Genomic DNA, 11,700 nt, shown 5'->3' with positions numbered 1-11,700 from the left:
AGCCCTCAATTGCCCCGCCAATAGCACAGCCAGTGATTCCCATGAGCAGCATTGGTCAATTGCGCTTCGGTAAAAGTTCGCGTTGTCCCCCTCCCATCATTTAACTGACTGATCTGCAAGGAAAGGGACCTCTCAATCAAATATCCTGCTGCAACAACAATAAAATATGCAGCCGAAGCCCAATCTCCGTCCATTTGTCTACGAATGCATTTTTTTTTTTACCTCTGTAAACTTGATATGAAACCGGAAGACAGGGATGGCGCATTACTCTAGATTTCTTTTATCTCTACCGAGGAAAGTAACCTCTCATTCTCGCGAGAATCTAATGAGAGACTTGGAGGGATCTGGGAGAACTATGCGGGTATGAAAAGGTTTTTTTTTTTTTTAAAGAAAAGAAAATTGGGGAAAGGCCGCTTTGCTTGTAACAACGGACCTCTTCGTCTCGCGATACTTGGTAGGGGGATTCTATATATAGGGCCGGAGGCGTGCGCGCCTTTTCAGAGCTCTAGGGCGGGCGTGGCTGGCGGGTTGTAGGGATATGCACGACGGAATGGTGGTTTAGATGAACAGGGCGGGAAGAAGAAGCTGGTTTAGTGCTTGTTGGACAAAAAATGGCAGAAATACTTCTTGATTTTTTTAAGTGAAGCGGGTTTTTTTTACAAAAAGGTTTATGAATAGCCGTTTTTCGGGTGGCTTTAGTGGTTCCTTAAGGGCCCTGAACTTTTACTGTCAGGGAAATAGATTAGGGTTAGTGGACAGGATATTCAAGGGGCTGACCGTGAGAGAGGCATGCGGCAACTATATATATATATATATAAAGAGAATTTTAGTGTTTAGGCAAGTAAGCTTTCAGAGCTGTAGTGGGGGAGGGGTGCTAATACAGTTTACATACCGCGTATATACTTTGCTAGTGCTCATTTCTAATGTGTTCTGCCACAGGCTAGAGTTGTTAGAGGCAGGGAGTGGAGTTTCTTTTTTCCAAAATTTATTTATTGGTTCCTCTTATTCTCTTTTCCTCTTTGAAAAGGGCAGTTGTCCTTGATTTCCAATTAATTTATCTTTGAGGGGGTTTTGTATTTTTTTCAGGTTTTTAATCTGATAGTTTAGATTTTCTCCTCTCTGGATTTCTACCTGTTGTGCCACTGTAATGTGGTGCAAAGGGTAAAGCAGTCTGATGTAGCAAGGATACGTTCAGACAAGGCCTGGCTTGTGTTTAATAGCTTATGTAACCGCACATCTTAATTGTTCAAATATGTTCATAGTATATAAATAAATATTAGTAGTAATCCAAATTAAAGCTTAGTCTTCATGAAAGAGAAATTGATTGGCAACTAATTCAAATTCCTTACAAGGGAAATAGGAATGGATTTCTGGATTTCAGGAAAAAATCTGACAAAGGGGAATTATGAAAATTCCACTTAACCCCCCCCCCCCCCGGTATACAAAAGCTCGTTTTTTTGTTGCTTACTGAATATTTTTCAGGATTGGTCAATGTGTTTAGAGATTTGAAATCGAAGTATTAATGGGAAAACTTATTTAAAATAAAGGTTTATGCATATGAAAAACGTTAACAGTTTTAATAATACTGTTTCACAAACACTCATACCAGAAAAGGTACTGTTTCTAGCTATAGAAAAATACCTTTCTTTCCTACAAGATATTGATAGTTAGGATGCATCGAACACATGAACTGAATGCAATGATTAATAGGATTTCCAGAAACTCTTGAGTTCTATTGTCTTTCCGTTTTAGAAATTACCTTTCATGTCAGACATTTTCTGAAAGAAATTGTTTTTATTCAGGACAGCAGCAAATACAATGGATTATCTTAAATAGGAATCTTTGAGCCAACACAGGAAAATTGACCTCAATTTTAATATAAGGCTGGAAAAGCTGGGCATTGGGGACGATGTAGGGTGGTTATGGTTTAAAATAGTGGCTGTATTGGGGACACATTCTAGGGGCAGATTTGCCCTGACCTGGAAAGCACAGGCGCACCTCGTTTTGTCAGAGCTCAGAACCTAAGCAGGGTCAGTCTTGGTTAGAAATTGGATGGAAGATCTATATCAAAGACCAGTGTTGCAACAGCAAACCAACTCTCTTAGTCTCTTTTCTTGAAAACCCCACTGGGGGTTCCCAATGGTCAGTTATGACTTGATGACACTGTCCACCACCACAGGAAAACAGTTTAAAAACTCTTGGATACATGCAGTATATTTAAAAAGTACTAGCCTTTAAGCTCCTTCCAGCTTTGTCTTTTAGTGTATACGTTCTACAATCCTTTTATTTTATAAAACTATAGAAGTACAAACTCAAAATGCACTAATGCGTAATTGTTACAGTAGGAATGGGGGAAAGATACTTACCTTGATAGGAGACCGTTAAACTCTCTGCTCTGTGTGTTTTTTGCTGTCAAGTTTTTTTTTACTTACAGCAACACTATGAATGAAAGACTTCCAAAAGGCATATCATTAGCAACCTTGCTCAGATCCTGCCAACTGGAGGACATGGCTTCCTTTGTTGATTTGAGTCATCTCATTTTTGGTCTTCCTCTTTTCCTACTGTCTTCCACTTTCCTTAGCATTATTGCCTTTTCCAGTGAGTCATATGATGTGACCAAAGTACAATAGCTTCAATTTTGTCAATTTATCTTTTAGGGACAATTCAGGCTCGATTTGATCTAGTACCCATTTTTTTGTCTTTTTGGCAGTCCATGGCATCTGTAAAACTCTTCTCCAGCACCACATTTCAAATTGATATTCTTCTTGTCAGCTTTCTCCACCATCTGTCTTTCACATCCATATATCGTAATGGGGAATACTATAGTTTGAATTATCTTGATCTTAGTCCCCAGAGAGACATCTTTATCATTAAGGATCTTTTCTAGCTCCCTTACAGCTGCTCTTCTAAGTCTCAATCTTCTGTTCTCTTCATTGCAGTCTCTCTTTTGGTTGATGATTGAGACAAGGAATAGAAAATCTTGAACAATGTTAATTTCCTTATTGTCAACTTGAAAATTGTGTAATTACTCAGTAATTACTTTTATTTTCTTGATGTTCAGCTGTATTCTTTTTTTGGCACTTTCTATTTTAATCTTCATTAGTAGTTGTTTAAAGTCTTCACTATTTTCTACCAATTATGTGCTGCCATCTACATATCTCAAATTGTTAATGTTTCTGCCACCAATTTTTACTCTACCTTTTTATCAATCTAATCCAGTTTTCTTTATGATATGCTTTACATAAAGGTTGAAAACACAAATGGTACAGAACTACACGCGAGGGAATAAGAAAATAAAGAGCGTAAACACAGTGATAAATACTAAATAGCACAGTAGCAATGTTATTGACAAGTCAACAAAACTATTGTTGGAAAACAGTCCACGTGATAATTAGGCAATGAACATAATGAATGAAGCAATAAACACTGTAAATGCAGCCTCAGACTGGCGAAAGTCAATAAGTAAGTGTTCCGTTGCCAAAACCGTGATGGTGAAAGTAAATCCCACTGTCATGGCCCCAAATGAAAGACATCAATCAAATACCATCCGGTCCATGGCTGAAAGGCTCCTGCTTACTCAGCCGAGTATAAAATTGTCTTCAGAACGTCAAACTAGCGCTCAATAAATCCGCCCGACAAACAGGGCTGGCAATGCAACCTGTTGTTTCGTCGGTAGACCTTCTCCAGGGCGGTTACAGTACACTGTCAATAAACATAATAAATACATAAAGGCTGAACAGGTAGGGAGATAATAAGCATCCTTGTCTGACATTTATTTATTTATTTTGTTCAATTTATATCCCGCTCTCCCCCAAGTGGGCTCAGGGCAGGTCACGACATCATAAACACTTAAAACTACAATTTAAACACAATAAATAATTAAAATCATTGCAAATTATAAAATCCACAAATCTCATTAAGAAGTGGAGTGGAACATAGGAAAACAGGCAAGAGACTAACAGGATAGTTTTCCGGCTCCTCAACCACTCTCATAGGCCTGGCGAAACATCTCCGTTTCACAGGCCCAGCGGAAATGTAATTAGTCCCGGGTCTCAGCTGGTAGAGCATTCCACCAGGCTGGAGCCAGAGCCAAAAAGGCTCTGGCCCTTGTTGAGGCCAAGCGAACATCTTTGGGGCCAGGGACCACCAACGTATGTTTATCTACAGAGCGTAATGCCCTCCGGGGAACATACATGTCAATTGAAAACCATTCTGTTCTTCATCAAAGGATTCTTTGTCAAAGGTATCTGTCATCCTTCCATGTTTTGTATAGTTTTTCATTGTATTGCTTTCATCTTTTATTTTGTCCTGATCGGATACTGTATTTCTGTGTTGATCTTAAAGCATCCCAAGTTGTGGCTTGAATTTCCTTTTGGTTTCTCAGATCTTTTTGAACAGATCTCTTGTTCTTCCTTTTTTGTTGTTGTTTTCAGTTTCTTTGCACTGGTTTTTTAATAGATAAAACCAGTTCTCTGCGTGCAGTTGTTGAAAAGCTGCATTTAAAATTTTGACTACTTCTGTCATCTTTGGCTTTTGCTTCTCGTCTCTAGCAATTTGGGGAGTTTCCTCTGGCATGCATTTAGGCTTCTCTTTTTGGGTACAGGAATAGTCTTTGCACATTCTTAATATCGCTAGTTTCAGCCCATGGTTTTTCTGACTCACGGTCAATTAAAGTTAGTATTGCAAATCTGGTCTTTACGTGGTATTTAAATTCTTCAGGAATATTATTTATTGTATTTTGTTACTATGATTTTTTAGTGTTTCTTTTCAGCTTTATTCTAATCTTTTTAGTAACATTTTATTAAAACAGAAAAAAGGATATAGGAAAAAAAGAACAAAGGAAGTGGACAAGAAAAACAAATACAAAACCGCATGCTACAAGGATTTTTAAAGTACAGACTACAAAAAATCACAACCTTTAAATATATTTGAATAACATTTGAGATTATTTAAGGTATATATTTTTAAATTAACACGTATAGAATTCCAAACAATTTCTCCTAATCTTAATGAAAAAGTCATTATTGTCAGAACTGTGGCTAGATAATGTCCTTACTCCAGACTACCTTCTGCAATCAGACAAAAGCCCGTTGTTTTTAAAAGTTTACTGAAGAAAGAATGCGTTATAGTCCACGAGCCTGAATACAATATTCAGGATGGTACATGTGAATTATTACCAATGACAGGCAAAGCATAAGGTACAAAGTAACAGATCTCAGCAGGCCCAACCTCCCCCCATAGTTCTCATAACAATCCCTTTGAAGCTTGGAAAGCGAAAGTCCTTCAAGGCTGGAACAGCGGTAGCCAAAACATTCCTCTTCTGGAGATAGCTGCGTGGGAATGTCCTGGCACCTGGGAAGAAAGCACTCTTAATACTGAAAGGATTAAAATGGAGTCTCTTTGGTACTCATATACCTGAACATATCATAGCATATTCTAAACATGACATTCTGCCCCCTCTAAGATGCCCCCCCCGGTCTATGGGGATAACGTTTATGGAATGCCTCACAAGTCTAGGAGCATGTACATGCACAGAGCTCACCCTCTCATCAAACCCAGAGTCAAAGTCTTTCCATCGAATGAGGTAAAAGAGCTGGTTTCGTTTTATTTTAGAGTCCAAAATTTGCTGCACTTCGTAATGGGTCTGATCATCAATTAGAGTTGGAATAGGAGGGGCACGGGTGTGCCATTGGTTTGCTGGAGGAGCTCGTTTCAGCAAGCTGACATGGAAAGTATCATGAACGTAGCGTAAATTTTTTGGTAAATCTAGGGCAACAGTCACTTTGTTTATTACTTTACGAACAGGAAAAGGTCCTAAATATTTCAGAGCTAATTTGCGGCTGGTTTGGGTTACTTTCAGATTCTTTGTGGAAAGGTAGACAAGATCACCAGGTTGTAATTCCCATTCAGCCGCACGGTGGCGGTCGGCGTATTTTTTGTAATCCTGTTTGGCTTTGTCAAGGTGTTTTTTAATTTGAGTCCATTGTTGAGCCGCTTCCCCCCACCATTCTGTGACGTCTTGGGATGCTGTAGTCGGAGGAGGGAGCGCATCAAACGGGAAGGGTTTGAAGTGAAAGCCGTAGACGACTTTGAAAGGAGTCTCCCCTGTGGAGGTGTGCACACTGTTATTGTAGGAGAATTCTGCCATTGGGAGTAAATCGACCCAGTTGTCTTGCTGGAAATTAATATAACAGCGGAGGAATTGTTCTAGTATTTGATTAGTTTTTTCTGACTGTCCGTCGGTTTGCGGATGATGGCTTGAACTTAAACCTTGTTCAATACCCAGCATTTGTAAAAGCTCCCGCCAGAAGTTGGCAACGAATTGTCCGCCGCGATCCGAAATCACCTTTGATGGAAAAGAATGTATTTTTACAATGTGCTTTAGAAAGATATCAGCTAGTTTTCTAGCGGAAGGTATAGTGGTGCAAGGTATAAAATGAGCTTGCTTGGAGAACAAATCCACCACGACTAAAATACAGTTGTGCCCCTTGGAGGGAGGTAAATCAGTAATGAAGTCCATAGATATTATTTCCCACGGTCTGCTTGGCGTTTCTAAAGGCTGCAATAGTCCTGGTGGTTTGCCTTTGCGGGATTTGGCACTGAGACAAATGGGGCAAGACGCTACATATTGGGAAATGTCTTTGCGCATGCCCGGCCACCAAAATTGACGTTGCACTAAATGAAGCGTTTTTAAGTACCCATGGTGCCCTGCCGTCGGGGCATCGTGACAGCGTTGTAAAACTTCTTTTCTTAAACTTTTGGGTACATAGAAGCGGTCTCCCCAAAGCCATTCCCCTTGATTGGATTGTTGCAGTTTGTCTTTGGGCACGTCCCCCCCTCCTTTTCCACTTCAGCTTTCAGTTTTTGTCTCCACCCCTGATCGGGTTGAGGGGATTGGGTTGTGCGGCTGCATGTGGTTACCACACCCCCTAATTGCGTAGGCGAAAAGATGGTGTCAATTATCTCCTCCCTTTTGCTTTTGTGCTGGGGCATGCGTGATAGAGCATTGGCCAGAAAGTTAGTTTTGCCCGGTAGAAAGTTTAACGTGAAATTGAATTTGGAAAAGTACTCCGCCCACCGCAGCTGCTTGGCATTTAGCCTGCGGGGGCTGCGTAGGGCCTCTAAATTCTTATGGTCCGTCCAAACCTCGAAAGGATGACGGGCTCCTTCTAACGAATGTCTCCAGGTAGTGAGAGCTGCTTTTACAGCAAAAGCCTCCTTTTCCCAAACATTCCAATTCCTTTCTGCTTCAGAAAACTTTCTGGAAAGGAAGGCACAGGGCTTGAGCTTCCTGTCCTCCCCCCGTTGCAACAATACGCCTCCAATTGCGGTGTCGCTGGCGTTGACCTGCACTACAAAGGGGCGGTTTTCATCGGGGTGTTGTAGAACGGGTTCTGAAACAAACTGTGTTTTAAGGTGGTTGAATGCTGCTTGGCATTCTGGTGTCCAAGGCAATTTTGCACTTGGTTTTTTGGCTTGGTCCCCCTTGTCTTTGGTTTTTAACAGTTTGGTTAGAGGGAGTGTAATTTGAGCAAAGTTTGCAATGAATTATGGTTGTTGTGGGTTTTCCGGGCTGTATTGCCGTGGTCTTGGCATTGTAGTTCCTGACGTTTCGCCAGCAGCTGTGGCTGGCATCTTCAGAGGTGTAGCACTAAAAGACAGAGATCTCTCAGTGTCACAGTGTGGAAAAGATGTAGGTCATTTGTATCTACTCAGGAGGGGTGGGGTTGAGCTGAGTCATCCTGTAAGAGTTTCCCAGGGTGTGGAATGCTAATGGCGGGAGGCTTCACTGTATCCTGAGGAGGTTCTTTTGCATATGGATTGGTACTTGATGTGCTAATCTTCTCTGCAGGGCTATTGTCGGGGATAGAATGTTTTGTTAGCCTGGTGTTTTTCAGAACTGGAAACCATGCTCTGTTCATTCTTAAGGTTTCTTCTTTCCTGTTGAAGTTTTGCTTATGCTTGTGAATTTCAATGGCTTCCCTGTGCAGTCTGACAAAGTAGTTGGAAGTGTTGTCCAGTATTTTGGTGTCCTGGAATAAGATACTGTGCCCTGTTTGCGTTAGGCTATGTTCAGCCACTGCTGATTTTTCTGGTTGTCCAAGTCTGCAGTGTCTTTCATGTTCTTTTATTCTTGTCTGGATGCTACGCTTTGTGGTCCCGATGTAAACTTGTCCACAGCTGCAGGGTATACGGTATACTCCTGCAGAGGTGAGGGGGTCTCTGCTGTCTTTTGCTGATCGTAGCATCTGTTGTATTTTTCGGGTGGGTCTGAATACTGCTTGAAGGTTATGCTGTTTCATAAGCTTTCCCATCTGATCAGTAATTCCTTTGATATATGGCAAAAACACTTTTCCTGTAGGAGACTGTTTTTCCTTGGTTGTTTGATTCATCCTGGGTTTGATTGCTCTTCGGATTTCATTTCTGGAGTAGCCATTTGCCTGAAGTGCGTGGTTTAGATGGTTAATTTCCTCATTGAGAAAGTGCGGCTCACATATCCGTCTTGCACGATCCACTAATGTTTTCATTATGCCTCTTTTCTGTCGGGGATGGTGATTGGAGTTTTTGTGTAAGTACCGATCAGTGTGAGTTGGTTTCCTGTAGACCTTGTGACCTAACTGAAAGTTTGCTTTGCGGATGACCAAGGTATCCAGGAATGGGAGTTTTCCCTCGATTTCTTTCTCCATTGTGAATTGTATGTTCAGGTGGATGATGTTGAGATGATTCAAAAACTCCATCAATTCTTCCTCCCCATGGCTCCAAATGATAAATGTATCATCCACAAACCGGAACCATACACTAGGTTTGTGGGGTGCTGATTCTAGAGCTGTTTTTTCAAAATGTTCCATGTAGAAGTTTGCTATAACTGGGCTGAGTGGGCTCCCCATGGCCACCCCATCCATCTGTTCATAGAATTTGTTGTCCCATTGGAAGTAACTGGTTGTCAGACAATGGTGGAGTAAGGCTGTTACATCCTCTGGGAAAATCTGATTAATAAGTGCAATAGTGTCTTTTACTGGAACCTTGGTAAATGGATACAACATCAAAACTGACAAGTATGTCTTGTGGATTGAGTTTCAGAGAACTGATTTTGTTGATGAAATCTGCTGAATCTTTGATGTAAGACGAGGTTTTCCCAATGTGGTCCTGCAGGAGATCTGCCTGAGGCGGCGGGGGGTCTGGCCACTCGCCGTTGGCACCCCCCATGTGCCCGGCCGCCGGGCCAAAGGAGAGCGTGGCGGAATCCCTGCAAAGGAAGGTAGGTGGGTGAGGACGTAGGCTGCTGGGCCCGGCAGGCCCAGGGAGGCGACGCTGAGCTGCCGTTCCTCAGGGGGCGGGGAGGTCTGGCCCCACAGGAGTGTGCCGGTACTGTCACTGGGGGAGAGTTGACATTTGCCCGGTGGGCGGCCTGATTCCCCCCCTGCTATCGGGGGACCGCACCTGAAGTGCCAACTGCCGACTTAGCATGCTTACGGCGGCAGCCGACTTCACCCACCTTCCTGCCTCGCCAGAAAGGGGCAGGGCGTGTCACCCTTGGGAGGATACAGGGAGGGACTGGATGTGTCGTCTGGAGGAGGGGGAGGACCATGAAGTACCACAAATGGCCAGGATCCTGAAGCCAGGGTACCACTCCCAAGGAACATTTCGGCGGCGGCTGCCAACCTCATCCACCTTCCTGCCTCGGCAGAAACAATGAGATGGACAACAGTTGTGCCTTAGCCTGTTCTGTCATACAAATTATACTGGAAGTTGTTGAGTTTATAAAGAATAAGAGGAGGTACTTAGAAGGTGCCAGGGACAGGCCTTGTCATCGGGAAGAGGATAATACATGTTTGTGTAAGCTCAGTCAGTCATCACGTGCCTTACACTGGTTTGTTAACACCAGTTAACAAATGGCTGTTGGGTTGCCACAGCTATCAGGAATCCCACCTCTACATCGTCGTGTCCAGGATGGGAAGGTACTAGGGTCAACCTCCACCTGCCTTCCCTCACACGTTGGGGGAACAACAGTTCTAGCGCCCCTCCTTGAAGGACCCTCTCATATCCTTGGGGGAAAGGACAGTCTCACCAAAAAAGTGCCTCCCTTCCACCTGTCAACCAGCCAGCAGCAACACATTTCTCCGGCGTGACAGCTGCGACAGAATGGAAGAGTGCCCCTGAAAAACATACTTCTAAAGGTTGAGTTGAGGATAAAAGGGAGGCAAGTATCTGGGCGGTCACCAAGAAAAGTCACCACTCCCATGGTGTCTCCAGCACAAGCAAGGGGAAGGACAGCAAGAAGACTGTTATCGTGGTCGGCAACCATTTCCTACGTCTACAATGTGGTGGCAGCTGCAGCAGAACATCCAGAAAAGGAAGACAAAACAACCACATGTTGGACATGTGTAACTCCGCTTTGACGAGAAGATGGACCCCCCTGGTTGAGAGATAAGTCCACTGTCAGTCAGAACCCACCTCTTCAACGGGCCAGGTGCATCTGAATGGACAGGAACACATGTCTTCCCCATCTTCGGGGAAAGCTACTAGAACTCCACTTTTGGGAGAACGCCTCCCACACAGAAAGGGATGTGGATGGAGGAATGGAGAGAAGGCGGTGGTGGTGGTGATCCAAATAGTAGCCTACGCCTTGCGTCTCTGCAACCCCTCTACAGCTGCTCTCAGTCAGAGATGGCCTACCTATCACTGGCTGTCTCCCCTTTCTAGGAGCGCTACCTGTTGACAAAGCCCACTTCTTCAATGGGGCAACCGTGACTTGAACCCTCCCTGGCAGTAGGGGAGGGTGGGACCGATCCCCGCATGTAGGGTGATTTGGAAGCTGGCCCAACATGGAGATGACGTGGCAGTTGGTGAAAACCTCTCTGAGATGTGTTGGCTTCCATAGGAAGCCTTCCACTATCTGACCCGTGATAATTGCTGCTAGAGTGTCCAGCAGGAGGGTTCCTTCGCCCGTGGTTCATGCAGCATCCAGATTATACGGTCTCTGACAGCTCAAGCCTTCAGGGCCCAGATTGATGCATTTGCCCCCATGGAAAGGGTCGTGGATTAAAGTAGCCATCGAGCGAGTGTGACAGACAGAAGACACCTCGCCAATGTGGTTTCTTAGGTGGGAAGGTGCCTGCATGGTGGGGGCAGGGACATACATGTCCTTCAGAAAGCTCAGTCTCCCCAGAACACCATGTAGGAACAACAACCCCTCACGCCTATCTTCATCTGACCGAAACACACCTCACTGATGTGGTGGCCACAGGGAAAGTGCAGGTCACTGGTGTCATGCCAAAAACGGTCCTGTCAGAGGAGATTGATCAGGAAGCAGCCAAAGAGACTTGCCTAGACGACTAGGTGGCACAAATATTCCCTCTGTTAAAGCGGCCTCTCTGCTGGAGGAGGGGACGAAAAGGCAGAAGAAGGAAAGCACTGCCCTGCTCGATGAGAGCATTGCCATCAATGTTGTCTACAGTGGACTGCAGCCGGAACGCACCTTTCTGACATGGTATGTGTACTGTGGGCCTGAGTCTGCCCAGCCCAAGAACATCCCTCGTGACCAGATGGAGCGGTGACAGGAAAGCTTGCATTTCAGATATCATGATTCATTGGCACAGCATCCATCACCCTGACACACACAGGGATGTGAGGCATGGAACATGGAATGGAGGAGCCTGCCGTCCTCAAAGCACCACCAGGACAGTGCTTTCATCGACT

General features: G+C 44.0%; 1 protein-coding gene across 3 annotated transcripts in view; it reads left to right on the top strand.

Annotated features, from left to right (window-relative positions):
- Positions 1-315: 315 nt before the first annotated feature.
- The window catches only part of PIGA (phosphatidylinositol glycan anchor biosynthesis class A), a 49,002-nt gene continuing 37,617 nt past the window's right edge, over positions 316-11,700 (top strand). For 2 of the 3 annotated variants that reach the window (XM_054984832.1, XM_054984850.1), the window contains exon 1: positions 316-361. The gene's annotated coding sequence lies outside the window, so the exon portion shown is untranslated. Of the gene's footprint in view, positions 362-403; positions 455-11,700 lie in introns of those variants that run through there. The other variant, XM_054984840.1, reaches the window with a different exon arrangement.

Source organism: Eublepharis macularius, chromosome 1 (assembly GCF_028583425.1).
Source record: "Eublepharis macularius isolate TG4126 chromosome 1, MPM_Emac_v1.0, whole genome shotgun sequence".
NCBI lineage: Eukaryota > Metazoa > Chordata > Lepidosauria > Squamata > Eublepharidae > Eublepharis > Eublepharis macularius.
Note: the sequence above shows the minus strand (reverse complement) of the source record. Positions and strands in the feature narration are given on the sequence as shown.